This window comes from Bos indicus, chromosome 22 (assembly GCF_029378745.1).
Source record: "Bos indicus isolate NIAB-ARS_2022 breed Sahiwal x Tharparkar chromosome 22, NIAB-ARS_B.indTharparkar_mat_pri_1.0, whole genome shotgun sequence".
Classification (NCBI taxonomy): Eukaryota; Metazoa; Chordata; class Mammalia; order Artiodactyla; family Bovidae; genus Bos; species Bos indicus.
In genome coordinates, this window is record NC_091781.1 from 26,829,160 (window position 1) to 26,839,811 (window position 10,652).

The window sequence follows — 10,652 nt, forward strand, 5'->3', positions numbered from 1 at the left end:
GCCTCATGCTATGATCACCTGACCCTAAGGGCTTCTTTTTGCCTGGCTGAGTTCTGCATGGGACAAACAAGTGCAAAGTGCAGCAGCATTAATGGCTCCACAGCAGCCCTCAGCCAAAGATGGATTAGAGCTGGAGAGTAACTGCCCCACCTTCTGAGTTGTTTCCCACACTTTTCCAGAGTTTTCCGGAGGAATTACATCACCAGTCCTACTTATTGGCTTCCCTCCCTTCCTTGTCTCACTTCCTCCTGCCCCTGTGATGCTGTTTGGGTCACTTTACCAGTAAAGCATTCCAAAGCATCCTGCATTTGAATAATGGGCCAAAAGAAAGATTGCCACTTTTTGGAGTTTACAATCTAGGGTGAATTATGGAAATTGTTATTAATGTACAAAATGTTACAATTCTCTTAGACACTAATAACCTCTGGAGTTGAACTGAGAAACCGTCAACAGATGTATAATATATCTGTTTTCTCCATACTGATTTTTTCATTTTTTTCTTTTCTTTCTTCTTTTTTTTTTTTGGTTGGTGTAGGGAACAATACTGTTACAATAGTATTTATTAAGTTTCTTTGTTATTTTAACCTATCTTTTAATAACTTGGATATTTTTTAATGCCATACTTGTCTCTTGAAAGTTAGAATTCTGATAATCACTGCTCAGGGAGGCGTGTAAGAAAAAGCATCATTTGTTTAGCAGGAACATAACCCTTCATATTCACACTCTGATCTGACAAAAGCTACATTAGTACAGAATATCATTACATTGAGAGTTTAAAACACAGAGAGAAGCATCTGGTGTATCTGGAGTGGCTGCCTTTTTCTTCAGAAACTCAGAGCTGACATTAAGATTAAAATCCTACATACCTGGTTCTCCAACATGTAGAATACATAAATTGGGCAGTTGCAGCAGATAACAGCTTAATAATAAGAGACTCTCAAAGTCTAGATCTGCTATTTAAAATTTTACAATTGAATGTTTTATCCAGATTTTCAAAACCCCTGTTGTGTATGATTTATACTGTGCTATTTTGCTATTTTCAAGTCTATGTAAATCCAGTGGTGAGTGTAATCAAATCTTAATATATAATTTTAAACCATTTTTTGCTACACTTAGCCAAGTGTGATAAAAGATACAATGTGTATATAATTGTGTTTATAAGAACTATGCTTTTAAGAAAAGAAACACTAACTAAAGGAATAATTTTGCAATTGGAATATAAATATTTCCAATGTATTTTGTTGCACTGAAAATAAAACATTATATGTCAACATAGACTTGACATGTTTATTGTTTTGAACTAATAAGTACTTTCTCTAGATTAAAGTACATTGTCTCAGGGCAGTAGATTTTGTCTTATTTCTTGTTTCCTTTATCTCATACCACGATTCCTCTCAGAATAAATTTGCTAAGCGCATGAACTAAAACATATAGAAATAAAAGGGAAATGCATTATTCTGAAGTACAGTTATCAAAATATTAATAGCATATATTTGTAGTATAGAAATATGTGCACTCCTTTAATAACATATCAAATAAGACAATCTAGCAGTGAGTTTAACAACCAACATCATTCCAAACTAAAGAGCACTATTTCAAGATGTCAGAAATACGTGTCATGTGATACAAAATTATCTGTAATTTTTATTAGGTACAACAAACATTAGTGTGGTTTGTTACTTACAATCATAATTAATGGATGCTGAAAATAAAGATGTAATATTTTATATTTCCCCACTGAAATTCACAAGGGATTTCCCAGGTGGCACTAGTGGTAAAAAAAACCTGCCTGCCAATGCGGGAGACAAAAGAAACACAGGTTTGATCTCTGGGTCAGGGAAGAGAACCTGGAGGAGGGCATGGCAACCCATTCCTGTATTCTTGCCTGGAGAATCCCATGGATGGAGGAGCCTGGTGGGCTACAGATCATAGGGTCCCAAACAGTTAAGAGATGTCTGAAGTGACTTAGCACACACACACTGAAATTCACAAACCTCTTGAGTTCTATCAAGGACCGCTGGATAAGAATTCTGATTCTGGAGTAACAATATAACATTGATAGATGTTGTTGGAATAACATTGAGGATATTCCAACCCAAAGTGGTTTTAAGAAAGAAATGACTAGGTTTTAATGTTTTCACAAAATAAAATTTCATTTTTGAACTCTTAAGAGCTGCAGTAGCAACTCAAGTATTTACAGGAAAAGCAAATTAATAAAATGAGCAAAGAAGAACATAGGAGTTGTGAAGAAGACACAGGGTCTTTCTGAAAGAAATTGTGTATATATGCCACATAAAATGTCTTAGGACCCAACTAGTCCAGGGCTAAAAATCTGTAATCTCTGATAAAAATGTGCAAAACCAAAGATAGTTTTTATTTTTTATTTTGGAAAGCTCTTTGCAAATAGTGTCTCCTATCTTTACCACCTACCTATATTTCTACAGGTAAATAGTACTGTCTCTGCTTCATAACCTGAAAACAAATGAGTGATCTAGGTCACATAGATAATTAGAAAATCTAAGCATAATAGCCAGGGTTCCACTTTGTTTCCTCTAAAAGAATAAGTCATTGCTGAAACCTTGTGTTGATAAGACATATTTAGGGGAAAAAAGTCAAATTTAACTTACGGTATGAGAAAACAGTAAAACTTAACTTGCAAACATATGCATAATAAGTCCCAGTATGCTGAGCTGTCTAATATATGCATTGTGCTGAATTCTTGACAGGTATGTATTCTGCAAGGGAGGTTTTGGCATCAATATTAGATACTCAAACTAGTTTAGATAAAAAGGGAGTTAGTTGGGGAAACCTCAAAACTGCCCAATAGTCAAAACCTCTTCATAATTGTAGTCTAACATTTCCACTTCCATATGGGTATAAACAATCTTCCAAAACCAATGCCAACATGGAAATAATTTTTTGATCAGAATGTTACTACATCAGCATTGTTGATTCAACAGTACAGAGAATTTTTTATCCGGTGTATATCTGTTGACTTTAAGGATGTCATCTAGTGTGGATCAGTTGTAATTTATAAATCTTTTTAATTGAAATTGTGAGATCAATCCTTTATGGAAGAGTGAAGAAACTTATGGCAAAATTAAATTTTGGTAAACAGATTTTATTATTTTTTCAGTCAACTAAAACTAAAATTTAAGTAGATATATCTATATCAGTATCAGTGAAATAGCTATTAAGATCTCTAATTCTCTTAATTACTACTGGAAAATTTGATGCTATTTTTATATAAACAAATTTATTTTAATAATACCATTATATTGTCATTTCAAATTCTCTCATCATAGCTTTCCAAAATTTTCTAGCTCTTAATAGTATAAATTAATGGCATATTTTATTCTTATTTAAACTCAAATTTTAATAATGTATGTTTTATTGGTGTTATAACTTCAGAAATGAAAGCAAAAAATAAAATAGGTTAATATTTATAAAGAAACCCCTGGAAAGTGTTAAATTTAAATATTAATCATATTTATATTATTGCATGATAAAGTTTTTTATTTTGTCGTACAGCTTCTAATTTTTCACTAAAACATATCACTGTCATAGAAAAAAATTTAAATTATATTTAAAATTGGTTTCAAAAAAAAACACATGATTTTTATTTCTTAAATGAAGAAAATTAAAGCAGGACAGTGGACCAGGGAAAGAGTAACTGAGATTTTATATAACATGGTAAAGGCCTCCTTGACATGATGACATTTGAGCAGAGACTGAATGAAACAGTAGAGCCATACAGGAAGAAGAGTGTTGGAAGAGGCATCCAGGAGAGGGCAGAACAGAAGGTGCCAGAGAGACAGCATGCTTTCAAATAATATTTATCAGAACCTACTATGTATACATATATGTTTTTTCTGTGCTATGACAGCACCAAACAGCTAAAACTCGTGTTTTATACCCTCAAGGAATTTTAACTTGAGCCAGGGGAGAGCTCTGAGAAATAGAAAATAATTAAAAAACAATTCAAAACAATTTTTGTTACAGAAAAGAATCTATACATATTTTTAAAATCATCTTTCCCACTTAATCTAGGATATAAAAGACGATTTTAAATTATTAGGTGATACTAAACTTGAGATATTTATTCTACTATAATTAGCAGCCATTTGTTGTTTGCATTTACATCTTCAATAATGAGTCAAGATTAAAAGTCTATGCTCTGTCTATAATTTTACTTTTAAAACTAAATTATATGTCCTCTTACAGAAACATAAAAGCAGATCCTAAAATTGTAAATTAATTCTGACAAATCTGTCAGTAGACTCTAAAATATCAAAACAATGAAGTTTCAGAATGTTCTTTAGATCTCTTTCAGTTCAGTTCAGTTCAGTTTGTCAGTCCTGTCTGACTCTTTGCGACCCCATGAATTGCAGCACGCCAGGCCTCCATGTAAATCACAAACTCCCGGAGTTCACTCAAACTCACGTCCATCGAGTCAGTGATGCCATCCAGCCATCACATCCTTCTCCTCCTGCCCCCAATCCCTCCCAGCATCAAAGTCTTTTCCAATGAGTCAGCTCTTCATATGAGGTGGCCAAAGTTCTAGAGTTTCAGCTTTAGCATCATTCCTTCCAAAGAACACTGATCTCCTTTAAAATGGACTGGTTGGATCTCCTTGCAGTCCAAGGGACTCTCAAGAGTCTTCTCCAACACCACACTTCAGAAGCATCAATGCTTCAGTGCTCAGCTTTCTTCACAGTCCAGCTCTCACATCCATGCATGACCACTGGAAAAACCATAGCCTTGACTAGACGGACCTCTGTTTGCAAAGTAATGTTTCTGCTTTTCAATATGCTGTCTAGGTTGGTCATAACTTTCCTTCCAAGGAGTAAGCATCTTTTAATTTCATGGCTGCAATCACCATCTGCAGTGATTTTGGAGCCCCAAAAATAAAGTCTGACACTGTTTCCACTGTTTCCCCATCTATTTCCCATAAAGTGATGGGATCAGATGCCATGATCTTCATTTTCTGAATTGCTATCTATATAAAAAAATTTTAATGTATTTTTTCAATAAATACTGTGCTGTTTTGCTGTGCTGTGACACATCAGTTAACCTGACACTACTTCATTTGCATGCCAGCATTTTTTATTATGTGCCAAATTTATTTCTGCTACAATTGAAGAGCTACCTTCTTATCAATACATGTGCTAGACAGAATGTTTGGTTTATCAAAATACAGGAAACCATGGAGAGTGGAATATTATAATATTAAGTGAGCATTATATAAAGCCCTGAAAAAAAGATCACACAATTATTAGATCAGAAAGAACTCTGATTTGGGATAAAGATGGTAATTGTTGGCTTAGTAACTAGCTGGAAACAGAGGAGTCAAAAGTAAAAAACTGAGTCCAATTCAGTCTCCCTTCAAGTGTATAACCAGTACTCTCAGGCTTGCCTCTGACATAAGTAACTGAGAACCAATGGACAACCATATGTTAATTCTCTCAGTAAAAAGTGTACAGTTAAATTCCATAAAGCTTTACTACTCATTCAACAAATATTTAATGTACAAGCCTAGGAAAAACAATTATAAATAAGTCAGATATCATCTCTGCCTCAACAAGGCCTCTAATTTAGTAAAGATAAAAGCAAGTAAGAGCATTATTGTAAGAATGCTCACTGGCAGCTATGCTAAAACTGGAATGATACAGAGATGAGCATAGTCCCTGAGCAGAAATGACATGTAAATTCATAAAGTGTCCTATATTTTTAAAAACACAGAATATTGTAAAGTTTAAAAATAAAATAAAATTTTAAAAAAAGAAAAAATAATTAGTAACAAATTCAAATAGCACCTGAAGGTATCAAATGAAAAAAAAAATTATAAAAGTTAATATTAAAAGTGTGTGCATGTTTGCTCAGTTGCTTATTTGTGTCCAGCTTTTTGTAACCCCATGGATTGTATCCCACCAGGCTTCTCTGTCCATAGAATTCTCCAGGGGTTTTTCCCAACCCAGGGATTGAATCCGGGTCTCCCACATTGCAGGCAGATTCTTTACCATCTGAGCCATCAGGGAAGCCCCAAAATATACTTAGGCCAAGTGTTTTATATATTATGAGACTTTTAATTTTTGTGTTTAGAACATTTACAGATTATGTAATTATTGATATATTTGGATCTATCCACTCCAGTACTCTTGCCTGGAAAATCCCATGGACGGAGGAGCCTGGTAGCCTGCAGTCCATTGGGTCGCTAGGAGTCGGACACGACTGAGCGACTTCACTTTCACTTTTCACTTTAATGCATTGGAGAAGGAAATGGCAACCCACTCCAGTGTTCTTGCCTGGAGAATCCCAGGGACGGGGGAGCCTGGTGGGCTGCCATCTATGGGGTCTCACAGAGTCGGACACGACTGAAGCGACTTAGCAGCAGCAGCAGCAGCTACCAGTATTAGTTTTTGATGTCTCTGTTTCTGTCTCCCTGTTTTTCCCTTTCCTGTATCTTTTTAGTTTTTTAAAATATATTTTGGTATCTGGTATTAATGTATCTTTTCTCTGTATGTGCACATTTCTAGAATTTCTTTCTATTCTTAGAAGGACACCAGTCCTTCTGAGAGGGTTCCACTCTTGTGACCTTCACTTCAGTTCAGTCGCTCAGTCGTGTTTAATTCTTTGCGACCCCATGAATTGCAGCATGCCAGGCCTCCCTGTCCATCACCAACTCCCAGAGTTCACTCAATCTCATGTCCATCGAGTTGGTGATGCCATCCAGCCATCTCATCCTCTGTCGTCCCCTTCTCCTCTTGCCACCAATCCTTCCCAGCATCAGAGTCTTTTCCAATGAGTCAACTCTTCACATGAGGTGGCCAAAGTATTGGAGTTTCAGCTTTAGCATCAGTCCTTCCAATGAACACCCTGGACTGATCTCCTTTAGAATGGACTGGTTGGATCTCCTTGCAGTCCAAGGGACTCTCAAGAGTCTTCTCCAACACCACAGTTCAAAAGCATTAATTCTTCAGCACTCAGCTTTCTTCACAGTCCAACTCTCACATCCATACATGACCACTGGAAAAACCATAGCCTTGACTAGAGGGGCCTTTGTTGGCAAAGTAATGTCTCTGCTTTTGAATATGCTATCTAGGTTGATCAAAATTTTACTTCCAAGGAGTAAGCGTCTTTTAATTTCATGGCTGCGATCACCATCTGCCATGATTTTGGAGCGCAAAAAATGAAGTCTGAGACTGTTTCCAGTTTCCCCATCTATTTCATGAAGTGATGGGACCAGATGCCATGATCCTTAGTTTTCTGAATGTTGAGCTTTAAGCCAACTTTTTCAGTCTCCACTTTCACTTTCATCAAGAGGCTTTTTCGTTCCTCTTCACTTTCTGCCATAAGGGTGGTGTCATCTGCATATCTGAGGTTATTGATATTTCTCCCAGCAATCTTGATTCCAGCTTGTGCTTCTTCCAGCCCAGCGTTTCTCATGGTGTACTCTGGATAGAAGTTAAATAAGCAAGGAGACAATATACAGCCTTGACGTACTCCTTTTCCTATTTGGAACCAGTCTGTTGTTCCATGTCCAGTTCTAACTGTTGCTTCCTGACCTGCATACAGGTTTCTCAAGAGGCAGGTCAGGTGGTCTGGTATTCCCATCTCTTTCAGAATTTTCCACACTTTGTTGTGATCCACACAGTCAAAGGCTTTGGCATAGTCAATAAAGCAGAAATAGATGTTTTTCTGGAACTCTTGCTTTTTGCATGATCCAGCAGATGTTGGCAATTTGATCTCTGGTTCCTCTGCCTTTTCTAAAACCAGTTTGAACATCTGGAAGTTCACAATTCACGTATTGCTGAAGCCTGGCTTGGAGAATTTTGAGCATTACTTTACTAGCGTGTGAGATGAGTGCAACTGTGCAGTAGTTTGAGCATTCTATGGCATTGCCTTTCTTTGGGATTGGAATGAAAACGGACCTTTTCCAGTCCTGTGGCCACTGCTGAGTTTTCCAAATTTGCCGGCATATTGACCTTATTAAACCTCAAATACATTTTATAAAGACTCTATCACCAAATACAGTCATATTTTAATGTATAAATATGTGATTTATACCTTTACTTAAGGTATAAACATGTGATTATAACTTCAACATGTGAATGTGGTCAGGAGACACAATTCAGTCTATAATGTCATCATTATGCTGCTGCTGCTGCTGAGTCGCTTCAGTCGTGTCCGGCTCTGTGGGACCCCAGAGACGGCAGCCCACCAGGCTCCCCTGTCCCTGGCATTCTCCAGACAAGAACACTGGAGTGGGTTGCCATTTCCTTCTCCAATGCATGTAAGTGAGAAGTAAAAGTGAAGTCGCTCAGTCGTGTCCGACCTGTAGCGACCCCATGGACTGCAGCGCACCAGGCTCCTCTGTCCATGGGATTTTCCAGGCAAGAGTACTGGAGTGGGGTGCCATTGCCTTCTCTGACAATTCAGTCTAACCAGATTTAAATGTACTGTACCTTGGGCTCAGCTGGTTAAGAACCTGCTTGCAATGCAGGAGACCTGGGTTCGATCCCTAGGTTGGGAAGATCCCCTGGAAAAGTGAAAGGCTACCCACTCCAGTATTCTGGCCTGGAGAATTCCATGGACTGTATAGTCTAAGGGGTCACAAAGAGTCAGACACGACTGGGAGAGTTTCACTTTCATGATAGTATTAAGTGCATTTGAATTGTTGTCAAATCATAGAAATCATGCATCTCTAGAACACTTTTCACCTTGCAAAACTGAATTTCTGTACCCATTTAAGAATAATTCCCCATTCTACCCTCCCTTACTTTCTGTCTCTATGAATTTGATTATTCTAGATGATTTATTTAAATAGATTCATAGAGCATTTGTCTTTTATGACTGGTTAATTTCACTAAGCATAATGTCTTCAAGCTTCATTTGTGTTATACCGTGGGATGTGTCAGAATTTTCTTCCTTCTTAAGGCTGAATAATATTCCATAGTATGCATGTTTATCCACTATCCACTATCCACTGATGGAAATTTGGGTTGTTTCCTAAATACATTTACTTTTAAGAGACTGCAAATAACTGATTCATGCATTCTTTCCAGGTTTTACACTTGCTTCCGGTAGGAGACACAGGGTTGAGTGTCCTTACTCTATATCATCTGCAACTGGAACCCACTTAGAAGTTTCATTTTAATATGCAACCAGGATACTCATTATAAGCATAACAGAAACTTCCCTATAGCATTCGATTTGAAGGATAGCATACATCCAAATAGATCTCTTTCAGCTACCGCTGTCTAGAGATGCTTTGTTTAAATGAAAATATCTCCCCCTTTACACATTGTATTTGAAGATGCAAACCACCTTGGAAAGAGTAATACAATTTTCTTTGTACAGTATTAGCCATTGATATTTTAATGTGACAGTTTATGGCTTGTTTTTTTCTTTATAATTAGTTGAAAAGTGGGACAGTGAGCAACTTATGAATAAATAACAACTCAGTATGCAAAAACATAATGTTTCCACTCCCTCTACTTATTGCCTCCCATTATCCTCAAATAACATGTATTAACTGTCTATTTTATTTGAGATAATTATATATGATCATAAAAAATCTTTATGAAAAGTATATTTCTATCAAGAGAACCCCTTAACTCCCATCACCATGCTGAAGACACTCAAAGCAACTTTTAGATTTTCCTTAGGCCTTATTTAAATTTTCACAAAATAAACTCAAGGCAGAAATTTTCCACAGATGTTCCCTGATGATTATGAATTGGAGATTACACTCTTAGGACAGAAGAAATGATTGAGCATCTTAGTAAATGCATTCTAGTTACTAGTGAGCAAATAGTCAATTCAACTGTAGTTCAGTTGCTAAGTCGTGGCCGACTCTTCCTGACCACGTGAACTGAAGGACACCAGGCTTACTTGTCCTTCACTGTCTCCTGGAGTTTTCTCAAACTTATGTCCATTGAGTCCATGATACCATCCAACCATCTCTTCCTCTATTGCCCCTTTCTCTTTCTGTCCTCAATCTTTCCCAGCATCAGAGTCTTTTCCAATCAGTTGGTTCTTTGCATCAGGTGGCCAAAATATCTGAGCTTCAGCTTCAGCATCAATCTTTCCAGTGAATATTCAGGGTTGATTTCCCTTTAGGACTGACTGGTTTGATCTCAATCCAATTACCTAGGTCCTAAGAAGTTTAAATTAAGCCTCTCCAAATGTGGGGAAGGTTTTAATTGCTAATAAGATAATTGTACCTGGTTTCAAAGTAGAGGCTATAGTTTTCTTTTTTAAAAAACTCATTTTTGGGAAATAGAGCAATTCCCTGAGAGGAAGGATGATAAAAAAAACAATAACTGAGTTTCCCTCATGGACTACATCCCTCATGGATGGATTTACAAATTAGCAGTAAATTTCTAACTTACATAATTAATAATAAGCAGATGTGTCCTTTTTCTTTTTTTACTTTCATGTGTTCCCATATTGTCTTAACAGATTATTATTGTATCTGCAATTAGTAAATGAGGAATTAGCACTGCATCTACTTATTACCATCTACCTGTTAATTTACACTGGAAATTCCATCTACACTTTGACATTCTGTGCTATTCTGTGTTGAGCCATCTGAAGTTTCAAAGAGAGCTCTTATTACCAAATTAATTCTGAAAGAAGTAAGCTTTTGC

The 10,652-nt window shown here is 36.6% G+C and overlaps 1 pseudogene; it reads left to right on the top strand.

Moving 5' to 3' along the window:
• The first annotated feature begins 5,633 nt into the window (after window positions 1-5,633).
• LOC139178747 (U6 spliceosomal RNA) lies at window positions 5,634-5,732 on the top strand (annotated as a pseudogene).
• The last annotated feature ends 4,920 nt before the right edge of the window (window positions 5,733-10,652 follow it).